The sequence below is a fragment of the Dendrobates tinctorius genome, unplaced genomic scaffold (assembly GCF_039654945.1).
Source record: "Dendrobates tinctorius isolate UK_male_01 unplaced genomic scaffold, ASM3965494v1 ptg000065l, whole genome shotgun sequence".
Lineage (NCBI taxonomy): Eukaryota > Metazoa > Chordata > Amphibia > Anura > Dendrobatidae > Dendrobates > Dendrobates tinctorius.
Genome location: NW_027361733.1, coordinates 2,482,501 through 2,495,111, shown reverse-complemented (window position 1 = coordinate 2,495,111; position 12,611 = coordinate 2,482,501).

Here is a 12,611-nt window from a genome sequence, read left to right as displayed (position 1 = left end):
GAAAGATCTTTGTGATTGTCTTGAAGCCATACGCAGCTCTTGGAGTAGACAATGGAACTGACACAAAGAAGGAGAAGGAACGTCCAAGTGTTGACTGGAGACATTTTCAGTAGACAGACGGTTCTTGTCTCCTCTGTCCTGGTGATATTTTTGATTAGCATTGGGCTCCATCTTCAGTTATATTCCCTCCAAAAACATGGATGTAACAAAAGTGAATGTGATCTAAAGATATGGAATCTTCCGGATCAGTTTTATTTTCCTTACATAAATTTTTGGGACTGCTTACTGATTGTAGTGACTCCTAGTGGTGAAGTTAAGCAAAACCTCTTTAAACCTGCATGGTATTGTTAAATAAAGTGTATGCGCGCACATTGTCTTTTATCAGAAAGAATCCACAGCGGAATCCGCCTTAAAAACTTATCAGAAAACGTTCAAAAGAATGAACATTCGCATTTCTATGTAAAAGCGACTTGCTTTGACTATGTTCACATCTTTTAACCACTAATAGCCTCTAAAAAATGGCAAACAGCTGACATCTTCATTCTTCTGAGACTTTCTGCTCGGAAGATGCCGTGTACTTTGTAAATACAAGTCAATTGGGAAAGCTGAAAAATAGTCCTTGATGTATTGTGGAGCTTTTTGTAATTGTTTTTGCTTAAAAAATCATCAGCAGTTTCTTCATTATTCAACAGAGTGAAAAAAACAGTGAAAAAATGTCATGAAAACAATAGAAAACACCTGAAAAAAATGGTTGTAAAAACAATCAAGAAATGACTGAAAAAAAAATACAAAAAAGACGCTTCAGCAAAAAAAAAATCAAACTCACTCATCTTCTGCTTGACAAACTTGGTGGGTTCTCCTGAGATTAAAAAAAAATGTTGTATGAACATAGTCTGAGGGTGCGTCCTGCTCCTAATGGGTATAGGGAATATTATTAATAATATTAAATCTAATAATAGTATTTATCCAGCTTCAACATAATTCTCAGTACTTTACAATTCAGAGGGTAGATGTACAAACATAATCATATGTCACAAAATACATAATTCATCAATTGAAACAAGAGGAGAAATGACTCTGCCCATAAGGGCTTACAGTCTATGAAGAGATTAACCAGAAAACCAAACCTTATTATATTAGATAGAAAAAGAAAAGAAAAAACATGGATAATTAGATCCCATTCCTAAAAGAGGTACAGGACCCAAACCCTGAGATGTAGAACAATAAAAAGAGGAAAATAAAGTCCACTATTGTCAGATGGCTAAAATGTAGCTGTGGATTGTGTGGATCACCACCCGACCCTGCTCAGAATTGTGCTCTTCTGCTTTGTGTCTGATGCCTCATGGTGCTGCTCCGTTGAGGCAACTGTTCCTACCTATTGACCGTAGTTAAGGGTGAAATACTGAGGATAAAGTCAGACTAGAACCTGGACATGAGACACGTCCAGGAAACAGATGCCTCAGAAAGGTTCTCAGACCATTTGACCCTGAAGTTATGTCCATACTTTCTCTGTATAAAATAGAAGGGGTGATTCCAGCGAAAATTGGCAGAGACAGATTTTGCTTCCTCTAGAAACGGACTCTTCATCCTGCACACATAAATGGCAAGTAAAGAAAACTTTGGAAGAATAGTATGTTCCTCACCATTACATTGCACAGGTCCCATCTCCCCAGCTCTTCACACAATATCTACTTTTTGTTTATAGAAGGGCACCCTGCAAATCACATTGCGTAAATGGTTAGTATCTCTGAACTTAGGGCCTCCTATTTCATGGACTCTATTCAGTTCAATATTTCCATTAGAAGGTCTACTAAGGATCTTGTTGAAGATAGTGACCAAAGAGTCATGAAGGTCCTCAAGTGAAACAGATTCTGGGACGTCCTTTAAATTGAAATTATTACGACGTTCTCTATTTTCAATATCATCTATATGTACTGTAGTTAAAAGTCTCTCATCTATGCAGCATATATATAACTAGTATTAGAAAGATGAGACATTTTGGGAGCCTAAAATAGTTTGGCTGTTCCATTTTAACAACTTTTCCTTCCAGAGATTAAACAGATTGTTGGACCTCCTGCACGAATTTCATGAGCTTTTCATCAATATGAGAAATTTGTGCTTTTCAATCCAATCTAATGGGTAGTGGTTTCACCATTTCCCACAATTCAGCCAGAGTACGATCCAACGAAGTGGCAGATGGGCTGATCGGGTATTGTAGGTGATGTTTCTATCCAATCTAGAGAGGAAACTGTGACCCTGAAAACAGCTGGAAGCTCCAGGGTTAATATGGTAGGTATTGATGTAATAGAAGATGTAATGTCACATGTGACTGGATACACCACCTCCAGCAGGGCAAATTTCTATAACACCCGTGAACCTGGATACACCGCCTCCAGCAGGGCGAATTTAAACAGAGTTAAGGGAAACACCGGGGAAACCGCTCAAATGGAGGGCCCTGCAATAGGGAACGGGGATGTGGAGACCTCCTGCACTCCCTGAGTCAGTGTCCCTACACTCCTGACGATCCCTAGGCAGGTTCCGCACCTGGCAACGAGCTGGATACCTCAAATCCCTAGCTCACCCTGCACCTATCCCTTTCTAGTGAATTGGACGGTGCAGAAACTAATCCCACCACTGCACTAATACACACAAAAGGAAAGTCACAAACAGGGAAAAACACCACTTAGCTTTGCTCTGTTGCAATTGCTCCCAGCAACAGAGTACAACACCAAAGCTCGACACCTGAATTCAGCTTCCGCCTGAAGCTATAACACCAGAGCTACCCTGAGCTGCCAGGAAATCTCTCTGTAATTCCTTCCTTCACCAGACTTGGTTGGAAATGAGTAATATCACCAACAGTGAGTGAGACCACCTGCAACTCCTTAATAAGTAGGAGCAAGGGAATCACACCTGCTTCATAATCACATGCAATAACACTAGCAGCCACCGGGGGCAACTAAACTAAAGTAACCAGAGTGCAATGACCATAACGGCCACCAGGGGCAAAACTAGAACTATAACAACCACAGTGTAATGACCCTAATGGCCACTGGGGGCAAAAATAACTTTAACCCCTTCACCCCCAAGGGTGGTTTGCACGTTCATGACCGAGCCAATTTATACAATTCTGACCACTGTACCTTTATGAGGTCATAACTCTGGAACGCTTCCATGGAGCCCGGTGATTCTGACATTGTTTTCTCATGACATATTGTACTTCATGTTAGTGGTAAAATTTCATTCAAATAACTTGCGTTTATTTGTGATAAAAACGGAAATTTGGCAAAAATTTTGAAAATTTCGCAATTTTCCAACTTTGAATTTTTATGCCCTTAAATCACAGAGATACGGCACACAAAAAACTTGATAACTAACATTTCCCACATGTTTACTTTACATCAGCACAATTTTGGAAACAAAATTTTTTTTTGTTAGGAAGTTATAAGGGTTAAAAGTTGACCAGCGATTTCTCATTTTTACAACACCATTTTATTTTTAGGACCACATCACATTTGAAGCCACTTTGAGGGGTCTATATGATAGAAAATACCCAAAAGTGACACCATTCTAAAAACTGCACCCCTTAAGGTGCTCAAAACCACATTCAAGAAGTTTATTAACCCTTTAGGTGCGTCACAGGAATTTTTTTGAATATTTTAAAAAAAATGAACATCTAACTTTTTTTCACAAAAAAAATACTTCAGGTTCAATTTTTTTTATTTTACCAAGGGTAACAGGAGAAATTGGACTGCAAAAGTTATTGTGCAATTTGTCCTGAGTACGCTAATACCTGATTTGTGGGGGGGAACAACTGTTTCGGCGCATGGCAGAGCTCAGAATGGAAGGAGCGCCGTTTGACTTTTTCAATGCAAAATTGGCTGGAATTCAGATCGGACGCCATGTCACGTTTGGAGAGCCCCTGATGTACCTAAACAGTGGAAACCCCCTACAAGTGACCCCATTTTGGAAACTAGACCCCCCAAGGAACTTATCTAGATATGTGGTGAGAACTTTGAACCCACAAAAGCTTTACAGTAGTTTATAACGTACAGCGGTACAATTAAAAAATCATATTTTTTCCACAAAAATGATCTTTTCACCCCAATGTTTATATTCCCAAGGGTAACAGGACCCTAAAAGTTATTGTGCAATTTGTCCTGAGTACGCTGATACCCCACATGTGGGGGTAAACCACTATTTGGGCGCATGGCAGAGCTCGGAAGGGAAGCAGTGCCATTTGACGTTTTTGGCTGGAATTGAGATCGGACACCATGTCGCGATTGGAAAACCCCTGATGTACCAAAACAGTGGAAACCCCCCACAAATGACACCATTTTGGAAACTAGACCCCCTAAGGAACTTATCTAGATGTGTGGTGAGAACTTTGAACCCCCAAGGGCTTCACAGAAGTTTATAACATACAGCCGTACAATTAAAAAATCATATTTTTTCCAAAAAAATGATCTTTTCACCCTCAATTCTTATTTTTCCAAGGGTAACAGGACCCTAAAAGTTATTGTGCAATTTGTCCTGAGTACGCTGATACCCCACATGTGGGGGTAAACCACTATTTGGGCGCATGGCAGAGCTCGGAAGGGAAGCAGCGTCATTTGACGTTTTTGGCTGGAATTGAGATCGGACACCATGTCGTGATTGGAAAACCCCTGATGTACCTAAACAGTGGAAACCCCCCACAAATGACACCATTTTGTAAACTAGACCCCCCAAGGAACTTATCTAGATGTGTGGTGAGCACTTTTAACCCCCCACAGTGCTTCACAGAAGTTTATAATGCCAGGGCATGAAAAAAAAAAATGGTATTTTTTCCACAAACATGATCAATTAGTCCCCAATTTTTTTATTTTCCCAAGGGTAATAGGAGAAATTGAACCCCAAAAGTTGTTGTCCAATTTGTCCTGAGTACGCTGACACCCCATATGTGGGAGAAAACTACTGTATGGACACACGTCAGGGCTCGGAAGGGAAGTAGTGACGGTTTGGAATGCAGACTTTGATGGACTGGTCTGCGGGTGTCATGTTGCCTTTGGAGAGCCCCTAATGTACCTAAACAGTGGAAACACCCACAAATTACCCCATTTTGGAAACGAGACCCCCTAAGGAACTTATCTAGATGTGTGGTGAGCACTTTGAACCCCCAAGGGCTTCACAGAAGTTTATAATGCCCGGGCATGAAAATAAAAAAATCGTATTTTTTCCACAAACATGATCAATTAGTCCCCAATTTTTTCATTTTCCCAAGGGTAACAGGAGAAATTGGACCCCAAAAGTTGTTGTCCAATTTGTCATGAGTACGCTGACACCCCATATGTGGGAGAAAACTACTGTATGGGCACACGTCGGGGCTCGGAAGGGAAGCAGTGACGCTTTGGAATGCAGACTTTGATGGAATGGTCTGCGGGTGTCATGTGCGTTTGGAGAGCCCCTGATGTACCTAAACTATTGAAACTCCCCATAAGTGACCCCATTTTGGACACTAGACCCCCCACTGAACTTATCTAGATGTGTGGTGAGCACTTTGAGCCCCCAAGTGCTTCACAGAAGTTTATAACGCTCGGACGTGAAAATAAAAAATGATATTTTTGCCCCCAATTTTTTATTTTCCTAAGGGTAAGAGGAGAAATTGGACCCCAAAAATTGTTTTGCAATTTGTCCTGAGTAGGCTGATACCCTACATGTGGGGGTAAAACACTGTTTGGGCACATGGCAGAGCTTGGAAGGGAAGGAGCACCATTTGACTTTTTCAACTCAGAATTGGCTGGAATTGAGATCAGACGCCATGTTGCATTTGGAGAGCCCCTGATGTGCCCAAACAGTGGAAACCCCCAATTCTAACTCCAACCCGAACCCCAACACACCCCTAACCCTAATCTCAGCCCTAACCCTAACCCTAACCCTAGCCCTAGCCCTAACCCAAACCCTAGCCCTAACCCTACCCTAACCCTAGCCCTAACCCTAGCCTTAGCCCTAACCCTAGCCCTAACCCTAACCCTAATGGAAAAATGGAAATAAATACATTTTTTTATTTTATTATTTTTCCCTAACTAAGGGGGTGATAACGGGGGGTTTGATTTACTATTTATGGCGGTTTTTATGTTTGGCAGCTGTCGCACGCTAAAAGACGCTTTTTATTGTAAAAATAGTTTTTGCATCACCACATATTGAGAGCTATAATTTTTCCATATTTTGACCCACCGAGTCATGTGAGGTCTTATTTTTTGCGGGACGAGTTGACGTTTTTATTGGTACCATTTTCGGGCACATGACTTTTTTGATCGCTTTTTATTCCGATTTTTGGGAAGCAGAATGAACAAAAACCAGCGTTTCATGAATTTCTTTTGGGGGAGTGCGTTTACACCGTTCCGTGTGCGGTAAAATTGATAAAGCGGTTTTATTCTTCAGGTCAGTACGGTTACAGCGATACCTCATTTAGGTGTTTTTTTATGTTTTGTCGGTTTTATGCAATGAAAACAATTTTATATAAAAAATAATTATTTTTTCATCGCTTTATTCTGCGAGCTATAACTTTTTTATTTTTTCGCTGATGATGCTGTGTGGTGGCTCACTTTTTGCGGGACAAGATGATGTTTTCAGCGGTACCATGGATATTTATATGCGTCTTTTTGATCGCGCGTTATTACACTTTTTGTTTGGTGGTATGATAATAAATCATTATTTTTTGCTTCGTTTTTTATTTTTATTTTTTAAGGGGTTCGCTAAAGGGGTTAACTAATGGGACAGTTTTATAGGGCGGGTCGTTACGGACGCGGCAATACCTAATATGTGTACTTTTATTGTTTTGTTTTTTTTATTTCCAAAAAATGGATTTATTTGGGGGAATATTTTTTTTTTCTTTCTAATTTATTTGGCGATTTTTTTTAAATTACTTTAACAATTTTTTTTATTTTTTTTTTACTTTATTAAATAGTCCCAGGTGGGACATCACTGTCCTGTGACAGATCGCTGATCTGTCACATCACAGATCACTGTGACAGATCAGCGATCTGTCACAGGCAGTGCCGAAGGCTTCCTCATGCCTGCGCTTTGCAGGCACTGAGGAAGCCAGCTTCCTGCAGGCCCCCGAAGGCCCCCGTCGCCATCTTGGATTCGGGGGCCTGCAGGAAAGGAGCCCCCCGCAGCAGTGCTGCACATTGCGCTGCCGTGGGGGGCTCAGGGAAGCACGGAGGGAGCCCCCTCCCTGCCGATGCTTCCCTTTAACCCCCGGTACACCGCGATCATGTTTGATCGCGGTGTGCAAGGGGTTAACGTGTCGGGGGCAGTCCGTGACCGCCCCTGACACATTGTGACGGGTGTCAGCTGTGATAATCAGCTGACACCCGGCCGCGATCAGCGGCGCTCACCACGTGGGCGCCGCTGATCGCGGTAGACGTACTATCCCGTCCATGGGCATAGGGGCCCGGGTCCCGGGTCCCATGGACGGGATAGTACGTCTGATGTCAGGAAGGGGTTAAGCAAACAACTTTAAGGAAAAAAAAAGGTTACTTGTGCAAAATCTGTCATAATCCAACCTGGATCATGACAGAAGATACAAAGACAAGATTAGGTGGAGGAAGATGGCATTCCCCAAAGAAGACTTCGGCTCACTAGTCCCACATATAGAACTTGATGTTCACAATTAGAGGCCTCCAGGTAAGAGACAGCAAATGCTGGGGGATTAGTGGAACTGGGCTCACCGTGTATCGCTACTAACTAGATGTTTAGAGCCTGCGATTGAGAAAGGGGCCTGCAAGGCCCTTAGATGATGAAAGAGTCATCAATACAGCTGCACCAGCTATATCAAGCGATTAGGAAAGGAGAAACAAACTGATGGATGGATCTAAGGGAGTTGCTAAATGACTTCTATGCTTCTTCCCTTTTGACATGTTGCAAATCAGATCACTGAGTATGTGAAAGTCCTGATAAGCTCTCAGGTGAATCCAAAGCACGCCTGTAATGCTGCAATGCCAATCCCATCAACCCTCCTGCCGTAATGGTTTTCTGTGGTAGGCATTACATATTACTCTTTCCTTGCTTCCCTCCAGCACACTATTCTCTATCAGCACCCTGCTTCCCACTAAACCTCACTCCAGCACAATAGTTCTTCTAAGCTCACTTGCAACAGAATTGCCAGCTCCATGTTTTTGTGGGCCCAGGGCAAAAGAGTCTCCTGGGCCCACAATTCATAATACACAGATTGTTAGGCGTCAGATTCCTGCAGCTGCACAGCAGGAATCCAGAGCAATACATCCAGCGGTCTACCATTCCTCTCCGACCGCTCAGGGTCCTGCACAGCAATCTCGGCGATCCAGACGCCCTGCTCAGACCAGCTCTCTGGGTCTGGATGTTGCTGCCACCTCTGGACCAGCAATGGTAGCGCAGCCTGCTTTGCAGGAAACCACTCCAGAGGCTAAGTCCTCTCGCCGTGCTACTGGGCATGCCCACGAGACGATCTCCAAGTGGAGATCGGGGGTCACGTGCTCAGGTCCTTGTCCTGATCCGATTGGCCCATCTCAGAGGTCTGGAAGGTCCCGGAAGCGCATGGCTATAAAAGGCCCGCATGGCCGCTCGGCCATGCGCTAGTATAGGCTATACTTGCTAGATGTGTGAATGGTGACGGATGTCTGATTCTGGTGACAGACTCATTTGAAACCCCTTCCCTCTGATATTACGCGTGTGGATAGGGAATTAGAGTTATAGTCAGCGCCAGTCAGTGGCAAGCCATACGCCACAGTGAATACCGCACCGCTACACTAGCGTCCGATACTGTGATGCCTCACGGCACTGTCGTACAGCGGCAGTAGTTACTGCCGCGCTGCAGTTAGCAGCATTTACTGGCGTCCGTCTGCGGTAGCGACGCCGCACGCACGGTAGGTCAGGACGGACACCGACCTCGGCCTTGGGTCGTGTCCTCTGACCGTATACCGTGTGTGCACACCAGCTGAGACCTGTGAAGCTAACAGGCTCGGCGTTTATGCTTTATTTGTACTAAAGCGCCTCTGTGAGTTTAACAGAGTCCGCTCTGCGCACCTCGGGTGACGTTTAACCCGAGTGCAGTATACCGCCATATAGCTAGTCTGCCATTACTCAGCAGCGGTTGTTACACTTACTGCACGGTGGACCCCGGGCGGCGAATGCACTTCCTATTTTTTATATTTAGTGCGTTAACGTTATACTAGCGCCAGGGTCTGGCTAGTAATGGCGGACCTGCAGCAGCTGCAGCAGTACATTCGGCAGCGGGAGAGCAGGTTGGCGGCTATCGAGAGCTCCACCTCAGCTGCGAATGCTACAGTAGCCGCTGCTCAGGCAGTCGCAGAGGCTGTCTCACGCGTGCCCACACTCACGCCTATGCCGACAATATCTCGCCTCCCGCTCCCCGATAAGTTTTCGGGTGACAGGGCCACCTGTAGGGGATTCGTGAGTCAGTGCTCTATCCAGCTTGAGTTACTGGCTGCACAGTTCCCTACAGAGCGGGCTAAGGTGGGGTTTATTGTTTCTCTTTTGTCTGTCAGGGCATGAGAGTGGGCTACGCCAATGTGGGAGCACGATGATCCTGTGGTTCAGGGGGCTGCTCAGTTCCTCGCGGCTCTGAAGCAGGTATTTTTGGGACAACGGATCACAGACGACATTACTCTCCAATTATTGGCCCTAACACAGGGGTCTCTCTCGGTCAGCCATTATGCCGTCCGATTCCGGACATTGGCTTCCGAACTAGAGTGGCCCAATAAAGCACTCATCCCTGTGTTTTGGACAGGGTTAGCAGAGCATGTCAAAGATGGTCTAGCAACCAGAGAGGTCCCCACAAGTCTGGAGGAAGTGATTGCGATCTCCACCCGCATTGATCTCTGATTTACGGAGCGCAGGCTGGAACGTGCGCAATCCAGACGAAGGGTTAACTTGGCTTCCACCTTCACCGAGCCGCTAAGATCTCCCGCTCAGGAGCTTACATCCTCCGAACCTATGGAGGTGTCTCGCGCCGGCCCCAAGCCACGTCCAGTGCGAAGCTCCACACGTTGTTACCAGTGCCGGCAGTTTGGTCACTCGGCTAGCACGTGTCCTTTGCGGTCAGAAAAACGATCACGTCCAGTGGTCGTAGGTGGTGGTCAGACACATATGAAACCCTTTTCTCCCAAACTGGTATTCCGAGGGACCTTAGATAGCGGGCCTCCACCTGGGAGGTAGAGGTTACCATGGATTCCGGGGCTAAGGGGAACTTTATGTCCTCGACCTTCGCCCAGAAACACGTTATTCCACTGGTGTTACTGCCCGCTCTCAATCTCACCCTCTCATCATGAGATTCTGTCCTTGTTCATTTTGCCAGATGGCATCGACCAGGTGCTTCTCGGAGTTCCCTGGCTCCGTTGTCACTCTTCTCATATTGATTGGGCTTCGGGGAATATACTGGGTTGGAGCAAGGACTGTGAGGGAAGGTGCCTGAAGGGCAGTGTCCAGGTAGCTTCCACTGAAGTGCCCGCGGATCTCTCCGCGCTTCCTAAACCTTACCACCAGTACGCGGACGTCTTCTCTAAAAAATCTGCGGAGATGCTCCCGCCGCACCATCCTTACGATTGCCGATAGATCTTCTGCCAGGCACGGAACCTCCTAGAGGCTGTGTGTATCCGCTGTCACTCTCTGAGACAGAGGCTATGTCTCAATATATCCGGGAGAACCTGGCCAGAGGTTTTATCAGAAAGTCGATGTCGCCGGCTGGTGCAGGGTTCTTCTTTGTGCAGAAGAAGAGCGGAGAGTTACGTCCCTGTATTGACTACAGAGGTCTGATGCCATTACAGTTAAAAACAAATAACTTCTCCTGTTGATTTCTGAGCTATTTGACAGGTTGCGAGGGGCCCGGATCTTTACGAAATTAGATCTACGGGGGGCGTACAACCTGATCCGCATTCGCGAAGGAGACGAGTGGAAGACAGCCTTTAACCCCTTTATGACCCAGCCTATTTTGACCTTAATGACCTGGCCATTTTTTGCAATTCTGACCAGTGTCCCTTTATGAGGTAATAACTCAGGAACACTTCAACGGATCCTAGCGATTCTGAGATTGTTTTTTCGTGACATATTGGACTACATGTTAATGGTAAATTTAGGTCGATAATTTTTGCGTTTATTTGTGAAAAAATCAGAAATTTGGTAAAAATTTAGAAAATTTCACAATTTTCACATTTTGAATTTTTATTCTGTTAAACCAGAGAGTTATGTGACACAAAGTGGTTACTAAATAACATTTCCCACATGTCTACTTTACATCAGCACAATTTTGGAAACAATTTTTTTTTTGTTAGGAAGTTATAAGGGTTAAAAGTTGACCAGCGATTTCTCATTTTTACAACAAAATTTACAAAACCATTTTTTTTAGGGACCACCTCACATTTGAAATCATTTTGAGGGGTCTATATGGCAGAAAATACCCAGAAAGGACACCATTCTAAAAAATGCACCCCTCAAACTACTCAAAACTACATTCCAGAAGATTATTAACCCTTCAGGTGTTTCGCAGGAACTAAAGCAACGTGGAAAGAAAAACTGGACATTTTAATTTTTACAACAAAAATTTTCTTTTAGCATCACATGGGCAACAGGATAAAATGGATCCTAAAATTTGTTGGGCAATTTCTCCTGAGTACACCGATACCTCATATGTGGTCATAAACCACTGTTTGGGCGTACGGCAGGGCTCAGAAGGGAAGGAGCGCCATTTGACTTTTGACTTTTGAATGGAAAACATGCTGGAATATTTAGCGGACACCATGTCGCGTTTGGAGAGCCCCTGTGTGCCTAAACATTGGAGCTCCCCCACAAGTGACCCCATTTTGGCAACTAGACCCCCGAAGGAACTTATCTACATGCATAGTGATCACTTTGAACCCCCAGGTGCTTCACAAATTGATCGGTAAAAAAAAAGTACTTTTTTTTCACAAAAATTTTCTTTTAGCCTCAGTTTTTTAATTTTCACATGGGCAGCAGGATAAAATGGATCCTAAAATTTGTTGGACAATTTCTCCTGAATACATCGATACCACATATGTCGTCATAAACCACTGTTTGGGCGCACGACAGGGTCCGTAAGTGAAGGAGCGCTATTTGACTTTTTGAATGGAAAATTAGCTCCAATCGTTATCGGACACCATGTCGCGTTTGGAGAGCCCCTGTGTGCCTAAACAGTGAAAACCCCCAAAAGTGACCTCATTTTGGAAACTAGACTCCTTATGGATCTTACCTAGATGTGTAGTGAGCACTTTGAACCTCCAGGTGCTTCACAGAAGTTTATAACGCAGAGCAGTGAAAATAAAAAATCATTTTTTTTCCTCAAAAATGATGTTTTAGCACGCTATTTTTTATTTTTGCAAGGGTAACAGGAGAAATTGGACCACAAAAGTTGTTGTGCAATGTGTTCTGAGTCACCGATACCCCATATGTGGGGGGGAACCACTGTTTGGGTGTACGGCAGGGCTCAGAAGGGAAGGAGCGCCATTTGACTTTTTGAAATTAAAATTACCTCTAATCGTTAGCGGACACCATGTTGTGTTTGGAGAGCCCCTGTGTGCCTAAACATTGGAGCTCCCCCACAAATAACCCCCTAAGGA